The following is a 15,737-nucleotide window of genomic DNA, read 5'->3' as shown; positions in this document are numbered from 1 at the left end:
TTTCTGTGGGTGCAATTGAACACATGAGATGGAAACTCACTAAAGTTGCCACTGGTCTGCTCCCTACTTTGCATCAAAGATTTAAATGTACATGCTATCACACTGTCTGCAGTGTTCATAACTGTGAGTGCCAGCCTCAGGGCAGACTGTCGAAAAGCAGAGACCCCAAGCTGGTGGTGTGTTCTGTAATTAGATTTCGCCAAGTGAGTATCAAATATGAACTGGTCACTATACCGGTCTTACCATGGAGTCTCAGACAGTTCCCCCTGCACACTCTGGTTTATCTTGCCACCCAGGCAAGCTGGACTTTGTGATCTTTGGTGTTAGTGACCATTTATCACTAACTATTCAGGTTGCTCCTAGTCCCTAGAGACCAGTCACCTACCCCAGGTCAATTTGTACCTCAGCTCTCACACCAAAAATAGCCAATCCTATAGTAAAAACTTAATTATTAACTAGGAAAAAAATGAAAAAAAAAAGTTATTTACAGGTTAAAGCAGGCAACATATATACACCTATGAATGACAGTCTGTGGTTCCAAAAGGTGTCAGAGATGTGGTAATCTGTCAGCAACTAATGTCTTTTAGGGCTAACCCAGGTTGACTTGGGAATCTCTGCTTTTGTTTCCTAGCTCCAGCCCTGTGAGCGTCCAAAGAGATGAAGAATTTTCATGTCAGCTATCTTATTTTCTTCATCCAGAATTCAAGCTGATAGGACAAGGGTTCCTGCACCCTTTATAGGTGTCAGAGGGCCATTAGCCCAGTCTTTGTAACGTGATGTTTCACCAGTTGCCCACTTAGTTTTGATAGTCCTCCTTGATGGACAGGGGAGCCCTCCTCCTGCCTCAGTTCACAAGTTCAGAACATACATGTTTACAGTTATAAAGCAAAACTTACATATTAACTTGCCATTACAAGCAAGATTAATGCATGCAGCAACTTACATGTATTTTATAGAGGCTAAACACATCTTTACAAGTCTAACACCTGTCTTGATCAATATTAACATAGAGGTGAGCTGGTCTGGGTTTCCAGCTAGGAGTTTATCAGGGCTCAGCTGACACATGGTCTAGCAACATCACACAACCAACCAACGTCAAATCTATTTTTTTCTTTTTGTGTCTGTTTCTACATATATGTTACACTTGCTGTATAGGTAAACCTTACATAAGCACTAGCAAATATCTTAGGGTGCTTTTTTATGAGCGTGTATTATAAAAGCTAGACCAGCTTCACACACAACTTGTTTAGTTTTGAGCAGTAAGGAAAGCCCAGCATTTAGTCTATTAAGATTATTATCAGAGCACCCAAAAGCATACTAGTTGCATTGCAGACATTCAAGAAAAGACCACTCCCTTTCCTGTACGCTATAAGGCCACAGTCCAGCAAATCACTTCAATACATGCTTCAGTGGGACTTCTATGTTTAAGTGCTTTGCTGGATTGGGAGCAGCAAGGGCACAGAGAGCTAAGGCCATTCAATGAGCATTCAGGCCCATGCAGGCAGATCCCACTGCATGATCAGGGCCCAAAAGATAAACAATAGGATAATAGGATATACACCAGTTAGAGGATTGTTATTTTTGCTAGTAAATTTCCAATGCTTGGTATTATTAAGTCCAGCTAGTCATCAAATTCAGTCCCATACAGATTGACAAAGCACTTTATTCGGCCTGAGTCCTCAGCTGTGATTCCCTTTTTAAAAGCATTTGTTAGGAGAATACTCACATGGCAAAGAGGTACAGTATTAAAAGGGAGGTCATATTAAGGTTCCATTAACCTTGATTGGGTCCTTTCAAAAGGAGATGAAAAAGACAGCAAACTGCTACTCAGAACAGGAGCTTTCAAGATGAGCTCCTTTGTACTGGAGCAAGTATTTATAGATCACCTCAGAAATCCTGAACAACAGGGCTTGTAAGGGGACTGACAAGCTTTTATCTAACCTGGTGTTAGCAAATACCACAGTAAGTTTGCTCTATCCTTTGCCACAGGGAGCTTTGGGTAAGTAGACTGCTGCTAGCAGTTTCTAAACTCATGTATATACATATTACACAGTTAATGATTTCTCAGCAATGCTACAATCCCTGAATGACAAGTCAAAAAATTTTCTGCTAAAACTTTCGATCAGATATAGACATAAGGAGAACTTCAAGAAGTCAGTCTTCATTTCTTTACCAAAGGTTAATAATGCTAATGAATGTGAACAATATTAAAACCAGAAGCCTGATAAGCCACACATTCAAAGTTTTGTTGAAAATCACCTGCACAGGGATACGTCAATATCTCTAGACAAGAATGAGCAGAAGTCAGTTTGGTTTCCACCAAAGATTAGGAATAGGAAGGCAATTTTTGCTCAGAGGATATTATGTAAATGTGCAATAGAAATGTAAAGGGAAATTTATATGTGCTTTGTGGATTTTTCAGAAGACATTTGATAAAAATCCAACCTGACAAGATGATACATATTCTTGAAGAATGTAGTATTGACTTCCAAGAGCTACAGTTAATACAAATCCTGTGTTGAGGCACCTCCTGCTGGCCATCTTGGGGATTAGCACTCTCAGCTCGTGCACCCTCTCCTGGTGGTGCCTCTCCAGTCATCATCTCCACCTGCAGACACTTCTCAGTCCAAGTCCTCTTCACGACTCTACTCGCCAGCCATGCCACCATCCATGTTTTCCCCCTTCTGGGGGTGGGGGAGTATCTTCCAGTTCTACAGTTCAGCCACTTCCCCAGTGGTGAGTGGGAAGGATGGGACCCAGGCCCACCCATTAGTCTGGGTCCCGACCCAGGGACCCTGTAGCTAGCAGCCTCCTGCTGCCTCTCCTTAACTTCACCAGTACTGCTTCAATTCCCTGGGCCACTTCCCCACAGCCCCAGCATCTTCGCCCTCTTCCCAGGGCCTCCAGCAGCCAGCCAGGAGCTCCCTCTTGCTCCCCCAGTCCCTGCTAGCAACTGCTCTGTCCAAGGTGCTACCTCCCTGCAGCCTGCTAGAAACATAGTGCTCTCTCCTTAGGCTCCCTGGAGCAATTGACCCTGCTCTGCCCTGCAGCTTACTTTTATGTGAGCCCGCTGGGCCCTGACTGGTTGCTCCATGCAGCCTCTCTCTGATTGGCTGCCCCCTGCACAGCCTTCCTATGCTGTTTTTAGCCCCTTCCTTGCCAGTGTGGGATGAATACCCCATAATAGGGACAGAAACCAGCAGTCTGAATGAACAATTAATTGAGTATTGCAGCATCAAGAAACGCTGTAACCTTAGTGTACACCTATCTCCACAACTATTCAATATAGAGATAGAAGGCATAATAAGGGAAAGTTTAGAAGACACCAATTAGGGTATACAGATCAATGACATATACATGAACAGCATAAGATATGCCAACAACCTACTTTGCATCACTTTGACAAGGGAAGAACATATTTGTGCGGTGAACAATGCCAGCAAGAAATATGGAATGATGATTAACATTAGGAAGACAAAAAGTATGATAATAAGTAAACACAGGTGGGCACCACCTATATCTTGAAAGTCAAGTGGTGAAACTGGTGAACAGTTTCCCCTATTTAGGGAGTCCAATAACATCAGACGGAATATGTGATGAAGAAATCAAGAGGAGACAGCTTGCAAAATACGCTTTCAACAACTTCCAAAGTCTTCTGTGTTGCCAAAAGTTAAAGCTACATATCTGCATTAGACTGCTGACATGCTACCTGTGGTTACCCAGAGCTGACTTAGAGCATCTGAGTGTTGCAGAAGAATGTTAAAAATTAGCTAGATAGCCAAAACTATGAACAATGAGTAGAACCCTGCACGGATACAAAAATGTGGAACCGTATCCGAGCCACATCCAGCAATATCAATCCGTGATCCGATAGCTGTCTTTTACCTGTATTCGCATCAGCAAGCCATCGCACAAGGGTTAGTGAAGGGTTAGGGGCAGGGAAGGGAACAAGTGCAGGCAGGGTCTTGCAGGGAAGAGGCAGCATGAGGGTGGGGCCTAGGGTAAAAGGGAGCAGATTCTCAAGGAGAAGAGGCAGTGTGGAGGGGGGCTGTGGGGAAAGGGCATTGCATTGCATGCTGCTCCCGGGGGCTCACGAGCGACAGCACACGGCAGCAGCAGTGTGTATTGCATCACAGTGGGGTGGAGCAGCGGGATTCCTCCCACTCCAATCCCTCTGGCCAGGGGTGGATCCTGCAGCCCAGGAGCTGGTGGGCTGGGTGGTGGGGATGCTGGACAGAAAGTGATGTGGCGAGCGGGTGCTGGACAGCCCTGACTCCAAACTGCCTCCCAGCCACTGGCTGCTGGCACCAACCCCCAAGCGCACTAAGCCCCCTGGGCTGCCCAATCCAGATGCTGCAGGCCAGGAGCCGCTGGTGAGTAGAGCCCTGCACAGTTGTATCTACATCCGATCCACTATCCGCAAAAATGATCCATGGATAACCACATCTGCGATGCAGATATCCACAGATTTGCAGGGCTCTAACAATGAGGTGATGACAAGGATAAATTTAAAAAAAGAACAATTACTTGAGATCCTAGTGTGACTTCCCCTGGTGTTATCCAGACCGGTGATCTGCTACTCCAATCCTTGACTCTGGGAGCCAGCCTTACTCTGCTCTGCTATGAGAACCTTGGGCTGTTCATGCACAGCCTCTGGCATGTAAGCTGCTTGTATTGTGCAACTGAATGACACTAGCCAATATCTCTGGTCCCAGACACAAGCCTAGGAACCTCCATCTTGCAGTGTCCAGTTATGCCAACTGGATGCTGCAAGCTTATATGAGTTCATCAATTTAACAAAGAAATTGATATGCACCAGGCTTGTTATCCCAAGGGGAGTCTCTGACATGCTTCAAACCAAATGCACTGCTTCAGGTAGAACAAACAAACATATTAACTACAAACAGATTTTAAGTGATTAAGTCAAAGCATAAGTCAGATTTGGTCAAATGAAATAAAAGCAAAACACATTCTAAGCTGATCTTAACACTTTCCGTGCCCTTACAAACTTTGGTGCTTCTCATCACAGGCTGGCTGGTTCTTCAGCCAGCTCTTCCCTTTGATCAGCGCTTCAGTCATTTGGTGATGATGTCTGTAGATGGAGGTGGAAGAGAGAGGAAGAGCATGGCAAACATCCTTTTATCATGTTCTTTCTTCTCTCTTGGCTTTGCCCTCCCCTTCAGGTTCAGGTGAACATTACCTCATCATAGTCCCAAACTGACCAAAGGAAGGGGGGTGACTCACTCCAGAGTCCAACAGATCCTTTGTTGCTGCCTAGGCCAGTGTCCTTTGCTCCTGTGAGGCTGGACTGGGTTTGCTCCATACATGCTCTGATGAGGTGTGAACTGCCCCTCCTCTCTTAGAGAATTTTTGCTTGGGCTTGTTTTAAGCCATGAGGACACATTTTCAGCCTCATAACTATATACATGAAATTACAATCTATAACATTACTACAACCAGAAAGCTCATGATATACTAAGCATTGTTAAGACACCCAACATGACAAACTTTTTATTGGACACCACACAATCATATTATAAGGATGAATATGGGGGTTCAGGGTATTCAGGTACAGAACATCACACCTAAGTCTCAGAAAAGAAAATAACATCTCTCAGTGGACACAGAGCTCAGAAATTGCAAAATGACTCTATTCTAGCACTCATCCAATCAGGCAAAATCACAGGCAAACCAGGCAGAGGAAGAAAGAGATCCAGCTACATCAGAAGCATTGCCAAATAGACTGACATCCAAAGGAGAGAGGAAGTTTTAAAACTCTGTTTCAACTGTGAAAGATGGAAGGTGGTGGTTGGCAACCGACAGATTGGAGATGTCACTCCTCAAAGAGCAGTGGACAGAGGAAAATATCTTATGACTACTAAATGGAATGACTGGGCCCACACACCTGTGCATGCATGGTAGAGCAGATGACTCGCTTCCTGCAGAAGCTAGGCACCACAGAATGAATTTAAAAAGTCACTAGGCAGTATATAACAAATTGTTGCAACTAAGAATATCTTATTAAAAAAAAAAGAATAAGGTGCTCTCCAAATATTGATCTACCCCATTGTGTCATCCAGAATTAGACCTGATTTGGATCCCTCCACCACTGGAAATTTGAAACTGGACTGAGATGGCTCTTGGCAAGATGGCAATAGACTGATTCAAACCTCCTTTCCTGAACAATTCTGAATTCTATACTATTCAAAATCTGAATCCAGATCTGAATTCTGCAGTTTAGGCCCATCTCTAAGAAGATTATAGCCACATAAAATGGCATCAGCAGGGCTTGAGCTCACTAAAACATCTAGTAAAAGTCTATGGACTATATCCTGAAGTCCTTATTCATTTTTATTCAGTCAAAACTCCCATCACCTCAGTAAAATCAAAGTAAAGACTACTGGGTTTGGCCCTACATAAATATTTCCTCTCTCAAGATATAGGAAGAAAACCAACTTGTTAAACAGCTGGGTATAACCAAAGGTCAAGAGCTTCAGCTACTCTGAATGCTAATGCATCAGTGGAGGAGATGGAGATTAAACATAATTTTGAAGAGAGTGACTCTAAACTAGTGTGATTAATGATGATTTTTTTTTAAATCAGTTTCATCCCAGGCTCCTCAACCTTTGCTGGATTAATGCAATTTGATTCTGGTGATACATGTGAAAAGACAGACACTTGAAATGCTCTCTTGTTCAAAATAGGACACAAAATCATTCTGAAGGCAGATGCACCTCTTTGATTTACAATGTTTCAATAAAGAAAAATTACCATAATAATTAAAAGTTAACAGCCTGGTGAGAGAAACATGAAAGAACCATGCTAAAAAAGGGAGGAGAGGGGGAGTGTGGGGTGGGGGCAGCGGGAGGTCTATTCTGTGGGAATGTCACTCATTGTAAGTACATAAAAAGAAAAGGAGTACTTGTGGCACCTTAGAGGCTAACAAATTTATTTGAGCATAAGCTTTTGTGAGCTACAGCTCACTTCATCGGATGCATTTGGTGGAAAATACAGAGGGGAGATTTATATACACACACAGAGAACATGAAACAATGGGTTTTATCATACACACTGTAAGGAGAGTGATCACTTAAGATGAGCTATCACCAGCAGCAGGGGGGGAAAGGAGGAAAACCTTTCATGGTGACAAGCAAGGTAGGCTATTTCCAGCAGTTAACAAGAACATCTGAGGAACAGTGGGGGGGTGGGGTGGGAGGGAGAAATACCATGGGGAAATAGTTTTACTTTGTGTAATGACTCATCCATTCCCAGTCTCTATTCAAGCCTAAGTTAATTGTATCCAGTTTGCAAATTAATTCCAATTCAGCAGTCTCTCGTTGGAGTCTGTTTTTGAAGTTTTTTTGTTAAAGGATAGCCACCCTCAGGTCTGTAATCGAGTGACCAGAGAGATTGAAGTGTTTTCCAACTGGTTTTTAATGTTATAATTCTTGACGTCTGATTTGTGTCCATTTATTCTTTTACATAGAGACTGTCCAGTTTGACCAATGTACATGGCAGAGGGGCATTGCTGGCACATGATGGCGTTTATCACATTGGTAGATGCGCAGGTGAACGAGCCTCTGATAGTGTGACTGATGTGATTAGGCCCTATGATGGTGTCCCCTGAATAGATATGTGGACAGAGTTGGCAACAGGCTTTGTTGCAAGGATAGGTTCCTGGGTTAGTGGTTCTGTTGTGTGGTGTGTGGTTGCTGGTAAGTATTTGCTTCAGATTGGGGGGCTATCTGTAAGCAAGGACTGGCCTGTCTCCCAAGATCTATGAGAGTGATGGGTTGTCCTTCAGGATAGGTTGTAGATCCTTGATGATGCGCTGGAGAGATTTTAGTTGGGGGCTGAAGGTGATGGCTAGTGGCGTTCTGTTATTTTCTTTGTTGGGCCTGTCCTGTAGTAGGTGACTTCTGGGTACTCTTCTGGCTCTGTCAATCTGTTTCTTCACTTCAGCAGGTGGGTATTGTAGTTGTAGGAATGCATGATAGAGATCTTACAACACACACTTTGCTTCTCTACAAAAGAAAAAGGACACTAAGCTATCTAAACTACTACATGCCACAAGAGGCCACAACAGTGGTTCCCGTAACCCACCCAGCAATATTGTTAAACTATCCAACTATACTCTTAACCCAGCAGAAGAATCTGTCCTATCTAGGGGCCTCTCCTTTTGCCCCTCCACCCCCACGAACATGATACAGTTCTGTGGTGACCTAGAATCCTATTTTTGACGTCTCCGACTCAAGGAATATTTCCAACACACCTCTGACCAACATATTAACCCACAGAGACCTTCCTACCAACACTACAAAAAGAAGGATTCTGGGTGGACTCCTCCTGAAGGTCGAAACAGCAGACTGGACTTCTACATAGAGTGCTTCCGCCGATGTGCACGAGCTGAAATTGTGAAAAAGCAGCATCACTTGCCCCATAACCTCAGCCGTGCAGAACACAATGCCATCCACAGCCTCAGAAACAACTCTGGCATCATAATCAAAAAGGCTGACAAAGGAGGTACTGTCGTCATCATGAATAGGTCGGAGTATGAACAAGAGGCTACTAGGCAGCTCTCCAACATTACTTTCTACAAGCCATTACCCTCTGATCGCACTGAGAGTTACCAAAAGAAACTACATCATTTGCTCAAGAAACTCCCTGAAAAAGCACAAGAACAAATCCGCACAGACACACCCCTAGAACCCCGACCTGGGGTATTCTATCTGCTACCCAAGATCCATAAACCTGGAAATCCTGGATGCCCCATCATCTCAGGCATTGGCACCCTGACAGCAGGATTGTCTGGCTATGTAGACTCCCTCCTCAGGCCCTACGTTACCAGCACTCCCAGCTATCTTCGAGACACCACTGACTTCCTGAGGAAACTACAATCCATCGGCGATCTTCCTAAAAACACCATCCTAGCCACTATGGATGTAGAAGCCCTCTACACCAACATTCCACACAAAGATGGACTACAAGCCATCAGGAACAGTATCCCTGATAATGTCACGGCTAACCTGAACTTTGTGATTTTGTCCTAACCCATAACTATTTCACATTTGGGGACAATGTATACCTTCAAATCAGCGGCACTGCGATGGGTACCCGCATGGTCCAACAGTATGCCAACATTTTTATGGCTGACTTAGAACAACACTTCCTCAGCTCTTGTCCCCTAATGCCCCTGCTCTACTTGCGCTACATTGATGACATCTTCATCATCTGGACCCATGGAAAAGAAGCCCTTGAGGAATTTCACCATGATTTCAACAATTTCCATCCCACCATCAACCTCAGCCTGGACCAGTCCACACAAGAGATCCACTTCCTGGACACTACGGTGCTAATAAGCGATGGTCACATAAACACCACCCTATATCGGAAACCTACTGACCACTATTCCTACCTACATGCCTCTAGCTTTCATCCAGATCATACCACACGATCCATTGTCTACAGCCAAGCTCTACGATATAACCGCATTTGCTCCAACCCCTCAGACAGAGACAAACATCTACAAGATCTCTATCATGCATTCTTACAGCTACAATACCCTCCTGCTGAAGTGAAGAAACAGTTTGACAGAGCCAGAAGAGTACCCAGAAGTCACCTACTACAGGACAGGCCCAACAAAGAAAATAACAGATGGCTAGTGGCGTTCACCTTCACCCCCCAACTAAAACCTCTCCAACGCATCATCAAGGATCTACAACCTATCCTGAAGGACGACCCATCACTCTCACAGATCTTGGGAGACAGGCCAGTCCTTGCTTACAGACAGCCCCCCAATCTGAAGCAAATACTCAACAGCAACCACACACCACACAACAGAACCACTAACCCAGGAACCTATCCTTGCAACAAAGCCCGTTGCCAACTCTGTCCACATATCTATTCAGGGGACACCATCATAGGGCCTAATCACATCAGCCACACTATCAGAGGCTCGTTCACCTGCGCATCTACCAATGTGATATATGCCATCATGTGCCAGCAATGCCCCTCTGCCATGTACATTGGTCAAACTGGACAGTCTCTACGTAAAAGAATAAATGGACACAAATCAGACGTCAAGAATTATAACATTCAAAAACCAGTTGGAGAACACTTCAATCTCTCCGGTCACTCGATTACAGACCTGAGGGTGGCTATCCTTCAACAAAAAATCTTCAAAAACAGACTCCAACGAGAGACTGTTGAATTGGAATTAATTTGCAAACTGGATACAATTAACTTAGGCTTGAATAGAGACTGGGAATGGATGAGTCATTACACAAAGTAAAACTATTACCCCATTATTTCTCCCACCCCCCACTGTTCCTCAGATGTTCTTGTTAACTGCTGGAAATAGCCTACCTTGCTTGTCACCATGAAAGGTTTTCCTCCTTTCCCCCCCCGCTGCTGGTGATAGCTCATCTTAAGTGATCACTCTCCTTACAGTGTGTATGATAAAACCCATTGTTTCATGTTCTCTGTGTGTGTATATAAATCTCCCCTCTGTATTTTCCACCAAATGCATCCGATGAAGTGAGCTGTAGCTCACGAAAGCTCAAATAAATTTGTTAGTCTCTAAGGTGCCACAAGTACTCCTTTTCTTTTTGCGAATACAGACTAACACGGCTGCTACTCTGAAACCTGTAAATACATAGGAGCAAAGTTTCTTCACTCTGACTTCCACTTCCCATTTTGTTCATGTCTGTGTATAAGAGGAGAGCAGTTAGTTTATGTTGTATACAAAGAAAGATCACGAAAGACAAGTAGCAGTTGCACTGCTAAGGGCTATGCACCATGATGGTAGCCATCCCATTCCACGCCCTCCCATTAGACAGAAGAATATAAGCCTCATTACTGCTGGAGCCCAGGATCACTAACAGCACAATTTTGCACTGCCACAGACATACTGCTTGTTTTATGGAGTGGCGGCTTGTATTGGTCAACTTGGCCCTTTGTGAAATCATGCCAAAAGCTGCTAGGTCTGAAGACAGATGTTCTTTGTTCTGCAACAGATGCATCCTTGCTTTGTCCGCTTTCTTTTATGGCCACATTGCTGTAGTAGCATTCTATCCCCAAACAGACTATGTCTCACATCTGCCATAGCTCTAAAGGAGACATTCTTGCCTGGGATTTATAGCAACTGACTTAAGTTATAGGCACACTACTACTGAACTACTGCCAGTTTTCACCCATTGTTGTGTTCAAGCATACTTTGTTTTAAATGACCAAGAGAGATGCAAAGTCAGTGAAAGTCTAATTCAGACATCAGTTATAAGGATGTAAAGCAATGAGAGGTGGGGGGAAGCTGAGTCAAGCAAGCCCTGTTCAACATGGCTATCATCCATATTTGTACTAGTTTGCCTTGTTTCAATATGCATTATTAGTTCTTTGTTATACTACTGTGTGTGTGTGTGTGCAGCGGGGGAGGGAGGGCGGTAAATTAGATGGGAAGATGAGGACAATCTTGCCTAACAGATTACAGAACAAAATATCTCAGTGTATATCCTGAATGCTGTTGTCCCTACTTGGTCCTGACTCAAGCAAAACTCCTATTGGACTTCAATTATATCTCACCCTTCAGTTGTTGGTTAAGTCATTTTACAGAACTCACCACAAGCAGAGAAAAATCAAGTTCTGCTTTCAAATAGGGCTTAGTTCATTTTTTTTTCATCGTCAGCTTTGAAAGAGCTTTTTAAAAATTGTACAGTAGCAAACATCCCTACAGAATTACTATGGGGAGTTGAAATGGAATCAGGTTCCTGTGTCAGCCTATTATTCTTAATACAGTGTCCAAAAGTATTGCTTTATAGAGAAATTTTAAAAAGGTAGGTCCTCCCATGAAGAGTTTACGATCTGAAAGCCTAACCCTGCAAACTCTTACTTCCTCCCATGAATTGTTACTCATGTAGGACTAGGTAGGCCTATTGTCAGTGGGATGACTCACTCAAACAGGTGGCAGAATAGACCCTTAATTTTAGGCAAAACACAATGAGTGCCAGCAGTAAACAAATAGGTAGGTACAGGGGGAAGGGAGAATAAGGTTTAATAAAGTTAGGTTATGTGGTAACTGAAGTGTTTTTTATAGCTGACTTGGTGGTGCATATATAACCCCCGCCACACACAAAATCAAATTCATACCTAGTATCAGTGCAACCTCATTGAAGTAAATTGTATATATTTGTGTAAGTCTATATGCTTGAAAGCCACTCCAACAGATTTTTCCACTATTTTTTCCTATCATAAGAGAATAGAAGCAAGTGGGTTTTATCACTTGTTTGTTCATTTTTTGTTTTGCATTAAGGAACAAAACGTATTATCATCACTGCATCCATTAGATAACAGTGGGTAGGATTCTCATTTACACTAAGGTCCTACGACCCTGGTAGTGTGCAATAGCCTTAGAGTGGATGTAATTGTCAATTATTGCCAGAGAGTGTAAAAGGAGCTTAGGCTGCGTGAGAATCTGAGGGCTTAAGTATAAATTTATATCACCATTTTAACCAATGTCTAAGTCCTAAAACTTGTGCAGAGGTCATGCTTTGGACTTAAGAGAAGAAGAGGAAATAGTCACCAAATTGGGATCCTAGGACAATTACTCCCCATCTACTTCCACAGTAAATTCACATCTGAAAAGCATCTAATAGGCTACATCTCTATGTTCCCTGAGTTTTAAAAAAATCTTACACAGGTTTTAGGATCCAGCCCTAGTTGCTGATTGAAATGACAATATAATTTTGATCAGAAGTACACACAGAACAATGTTCTGTGTGATAATATTTTTACTCCCTTTGGCCCAAGTGGTTAGCTAATATTCAGTCTTGTTGGTTGTTTCCATTAGGAGAAGAAAATTGAAGATGGAGTCAGGTTTTCTCTGCTACAATTCTATTTATTTACAGAGAATGAACATGAAGTCCTGTTTCCATGAACACAAGAGGAATCACAGGAGGCAGTTTCTTTGCTCAAAGCTCCAAGCGTCTTTCTAGACAGCACTCTGCCAAAGAGTCCCCTCACTGAGTTTTCTCTCAGGACATTTCCAGTGCTTTTCTTGCTGTCTGCATGACTTTTGGGCTGCTTCTGCTCCCAAACGCATACAGCCCCATCAAACAATACCCAGTGAAACAACTCTGCCCACAGAATTTCTGACTGGCCTTGAATGGGACCTGTGCTTTGGGTGGTGGTTCCTTTTGTTTCAGTAATAGTATTCCTGCTTCTTACATTTATCCTGAATGAAGGGCAGCTGTCAAACCCATCAGCTTTAACAAGGTTTCACCCAACCTCCATCATAACAATAAAGTAAATAATGCATTAACATTCATTGATCTTTAATTTTTTTTAAAAAGGGATAATGGGTTCATCTATTTCTGTTGACCAATGTTACATGCACAGTAACCAAGCAAGTGTCTATCTTTCACTCCTGGAGTTGATTTCAAGACATATTTCAAAGCTTCCTTTGGTCAAATGGAATTACACAGGAGAGGAGTTTGACCTGCCAATATAAAAACGCACATTGTCATGTGGCTTGCAGGGCTAGGGCTAGAACAATAGAGGCTCAGGTCTGAACAAGTCATCTTTTGTGGACTGCGGTTTTATTGCACAGGGCCTAGTTTAATCCAAATTGACATCAATTTGGCAAAAGTCTGTAGTTGCATTTCTTCTGCATATATTTACCAACAATAAGCATGAAGTCAAGTGCAAGCCAAAGAGTAGCTTCTGTATTTCCCCAGAGCATCACAAATTTTAGGCAGCACAATTCCTTCACCTGTGTCTCTTTGGAGAAAAGAAACACACTGCGTAAAGATGTTGGTTCATCTGCACCAAATTAGCTTTGAGCTGGGAATGCCTCCCTGAGCTGCTCCTGGCTGTGAATTAACCCCTCAAGCCCCAGGCCATTGTTCGGTTTGGCAAGACCTTTTTAGAGATCCACTGGGGCAGCATGTGGCAAGACTTTAGGGTCCCTTCCAGGGGACACTAAAAGGTCTGTGCACCCCATCAAAGTCATATTTATGAAGTTCAAGTTGAGAAATATTTTAAGATATCCAAAGGAGGAAAAAAAAACCTGGAAATGGGTAAATGGTCACTGAACTGAGTAGAAATTAGCTGAAATTTTGCCTGGAAGAATGTAAAAATATCAGCATTTTCCACAGAGAAATTATCTTTAGTCAGAGAAGAAATAGCGTTGGAGCTAAGGATTATGCCAGGGACAGCGATTTGAAAACAGTGGGGAGAATCTCAATTTATTTTTTGTCCCAGAAAAGAGATCATTACATTGAAGTATTTGTAATGTCAGGCTTCTGTCATCCGCTTTTGCAAAGTGGATTCAAGTGGGCCCCATGCAGCAGGAAACAGGAGTAGTATGTCAGTCTCTACAATAATCCCCTTTCTTACTGCATTCCAAATGAAAATTCTCCCCTCCCCACCCCAAGTGTAATCATTGTATGCAATTGCCTTTATCCAGCATTTGAATAAGAGGGGCATGTGTCATGCCATAGATCCAGGGATTTATGCCAGCAGATTAAATGTCAAGGGTTCAATTCTCAGTCAAAAATTGGGCTGCTCTCTTCTATTCAGTCAATAACTTGAGCTTTAAATACCCGGTACTTCGATCCTCCTCCCCAGCAGTGTCTCAAATGTACAGCATCTTTCAAGTAGATTTTTTAAAACCCACCATCATCTTTCTGACTACTACTTTCAAACAACAAGAAATAAAAAAAAGAAACAAGTGTTCTCCTATATCCCGTCCGTGTAAACAGCTAAGAGGGCAATGGAGAATAGAGATGGGCTCAAAGCTAGATTTTGGTTCTGGTTTGAATACGTACCTTGTGTCCTCTGCAATAAGATGGCACACCACACCTGCTTTCTCAAGCTCAGGAATACAAATGGGGAAGAATTCTTTCAGTGCTCATGTAGATGCAACATGCATTTCCTCAGAAACATCCTTAGAAGTTCAACAGAAAATAATGTGCTTTTCAGACAAAGGCTCTTCCACATTTTTCATCACCTGTTCCAGAATGCGTTTATTTTGCCAGCTGGACTCTAGTTTCATAAATTATGGAAGGGCCTCTTTCTTGAGGAAAGCAGACCTGTGCTTACAGCAGTGACCTGCCATGGGAAAACATGTCAGTGCACAGGAAGAGGATAGGAAGTGGTGTTTATAATATGCAACAATTGGGCTGCTCTTTGCCAGAAAAAGTGAGGTCAGAGGGTCATGGCTGTTAGCTTGCTATCTATTTCTAGAGAATTCCAAAAACCCTCAAAGGACATAGGTTCTGAGCAATTATTTCAAGGAGCTGTTTCTGGCCATAATTTGCACTTGTTTTTCCAGGTCTAATTAAATCAGTGGTCAATTAACTAGAGTTTGGGGGAAATCTGTAGCTTTGTCCCAGGTTTTCATGTAAACCTTTCTTTACCTTCAGTTTGAATTGGTTCACAAGAGAACACACAGCTCAAATGACAGGTTTCAGAGTAGCAGCCGTGTTAGTCTGTATTTGCAAAAAGAGTACTTGTGGCACCTTAGAGACTAACACATTTATTTGCGCATAAGCTTTCGTGAGCTACAGCTACAGCTCACTTCATTGGATGCATTCAGAGCATTCAGCTCAAATGCTGAGTCTTCCCTGATGTGGGAGAAAAGCTCCATTAAACTCAGGAAGTTTAAATGATTTCTTCCCACATCCATGAATCAATCCAGGTTCACTTGAAATTTGCTCAGAGGGAACGAATAGTTACACACTACA

At 42.9% G+C, this 15,737-nt stretch overlaps 1 long non-coding RNA gene across 1 annotated transcript; it reads right to left on the bottom strand.

Annotated features, from left to right (window-relative positions):
- Positions 1-13,152: 13,152 nt before the first annotated feature.
- Positions 13,153-15,360, bottom strand: LOC122458782. The gene is made up of 2 exons (XR_006279047.1): positions 14,820-15,360; positions 13,153-13,489 (listed from the first exon to the last, which is right to left on the bottom strand). It is a non-coding gene; the product is annotated as an uncharacterized LOC122458782 (long non-coding RNA).
- Positions 15,361-15,737: the final 377 nt, after the last annotated feature.

The sequence above is a fragment of the Dermochelys coriacea genome, chromosome 2 (genome assembly GCF_009764565.3).
Source record: "Dermochelys coriacea isolate rDerCor1 chromosome 2, rDerCor1.pri.v4, whole genome shotgun sequence".
In the NCBI taxonomy this organism is placed as follows: domain Eukaryota; kingdom Metazoa; phylum Chordata; order Testudines; family Dermochelyidae; genus Dermochelys; species Dermochelys coriacea.
The sequence above is the reverse complement of the archived record's forward strand: the minus strand, read 5'-3'. Positions and strand labels throughout refer to the sequence as shown.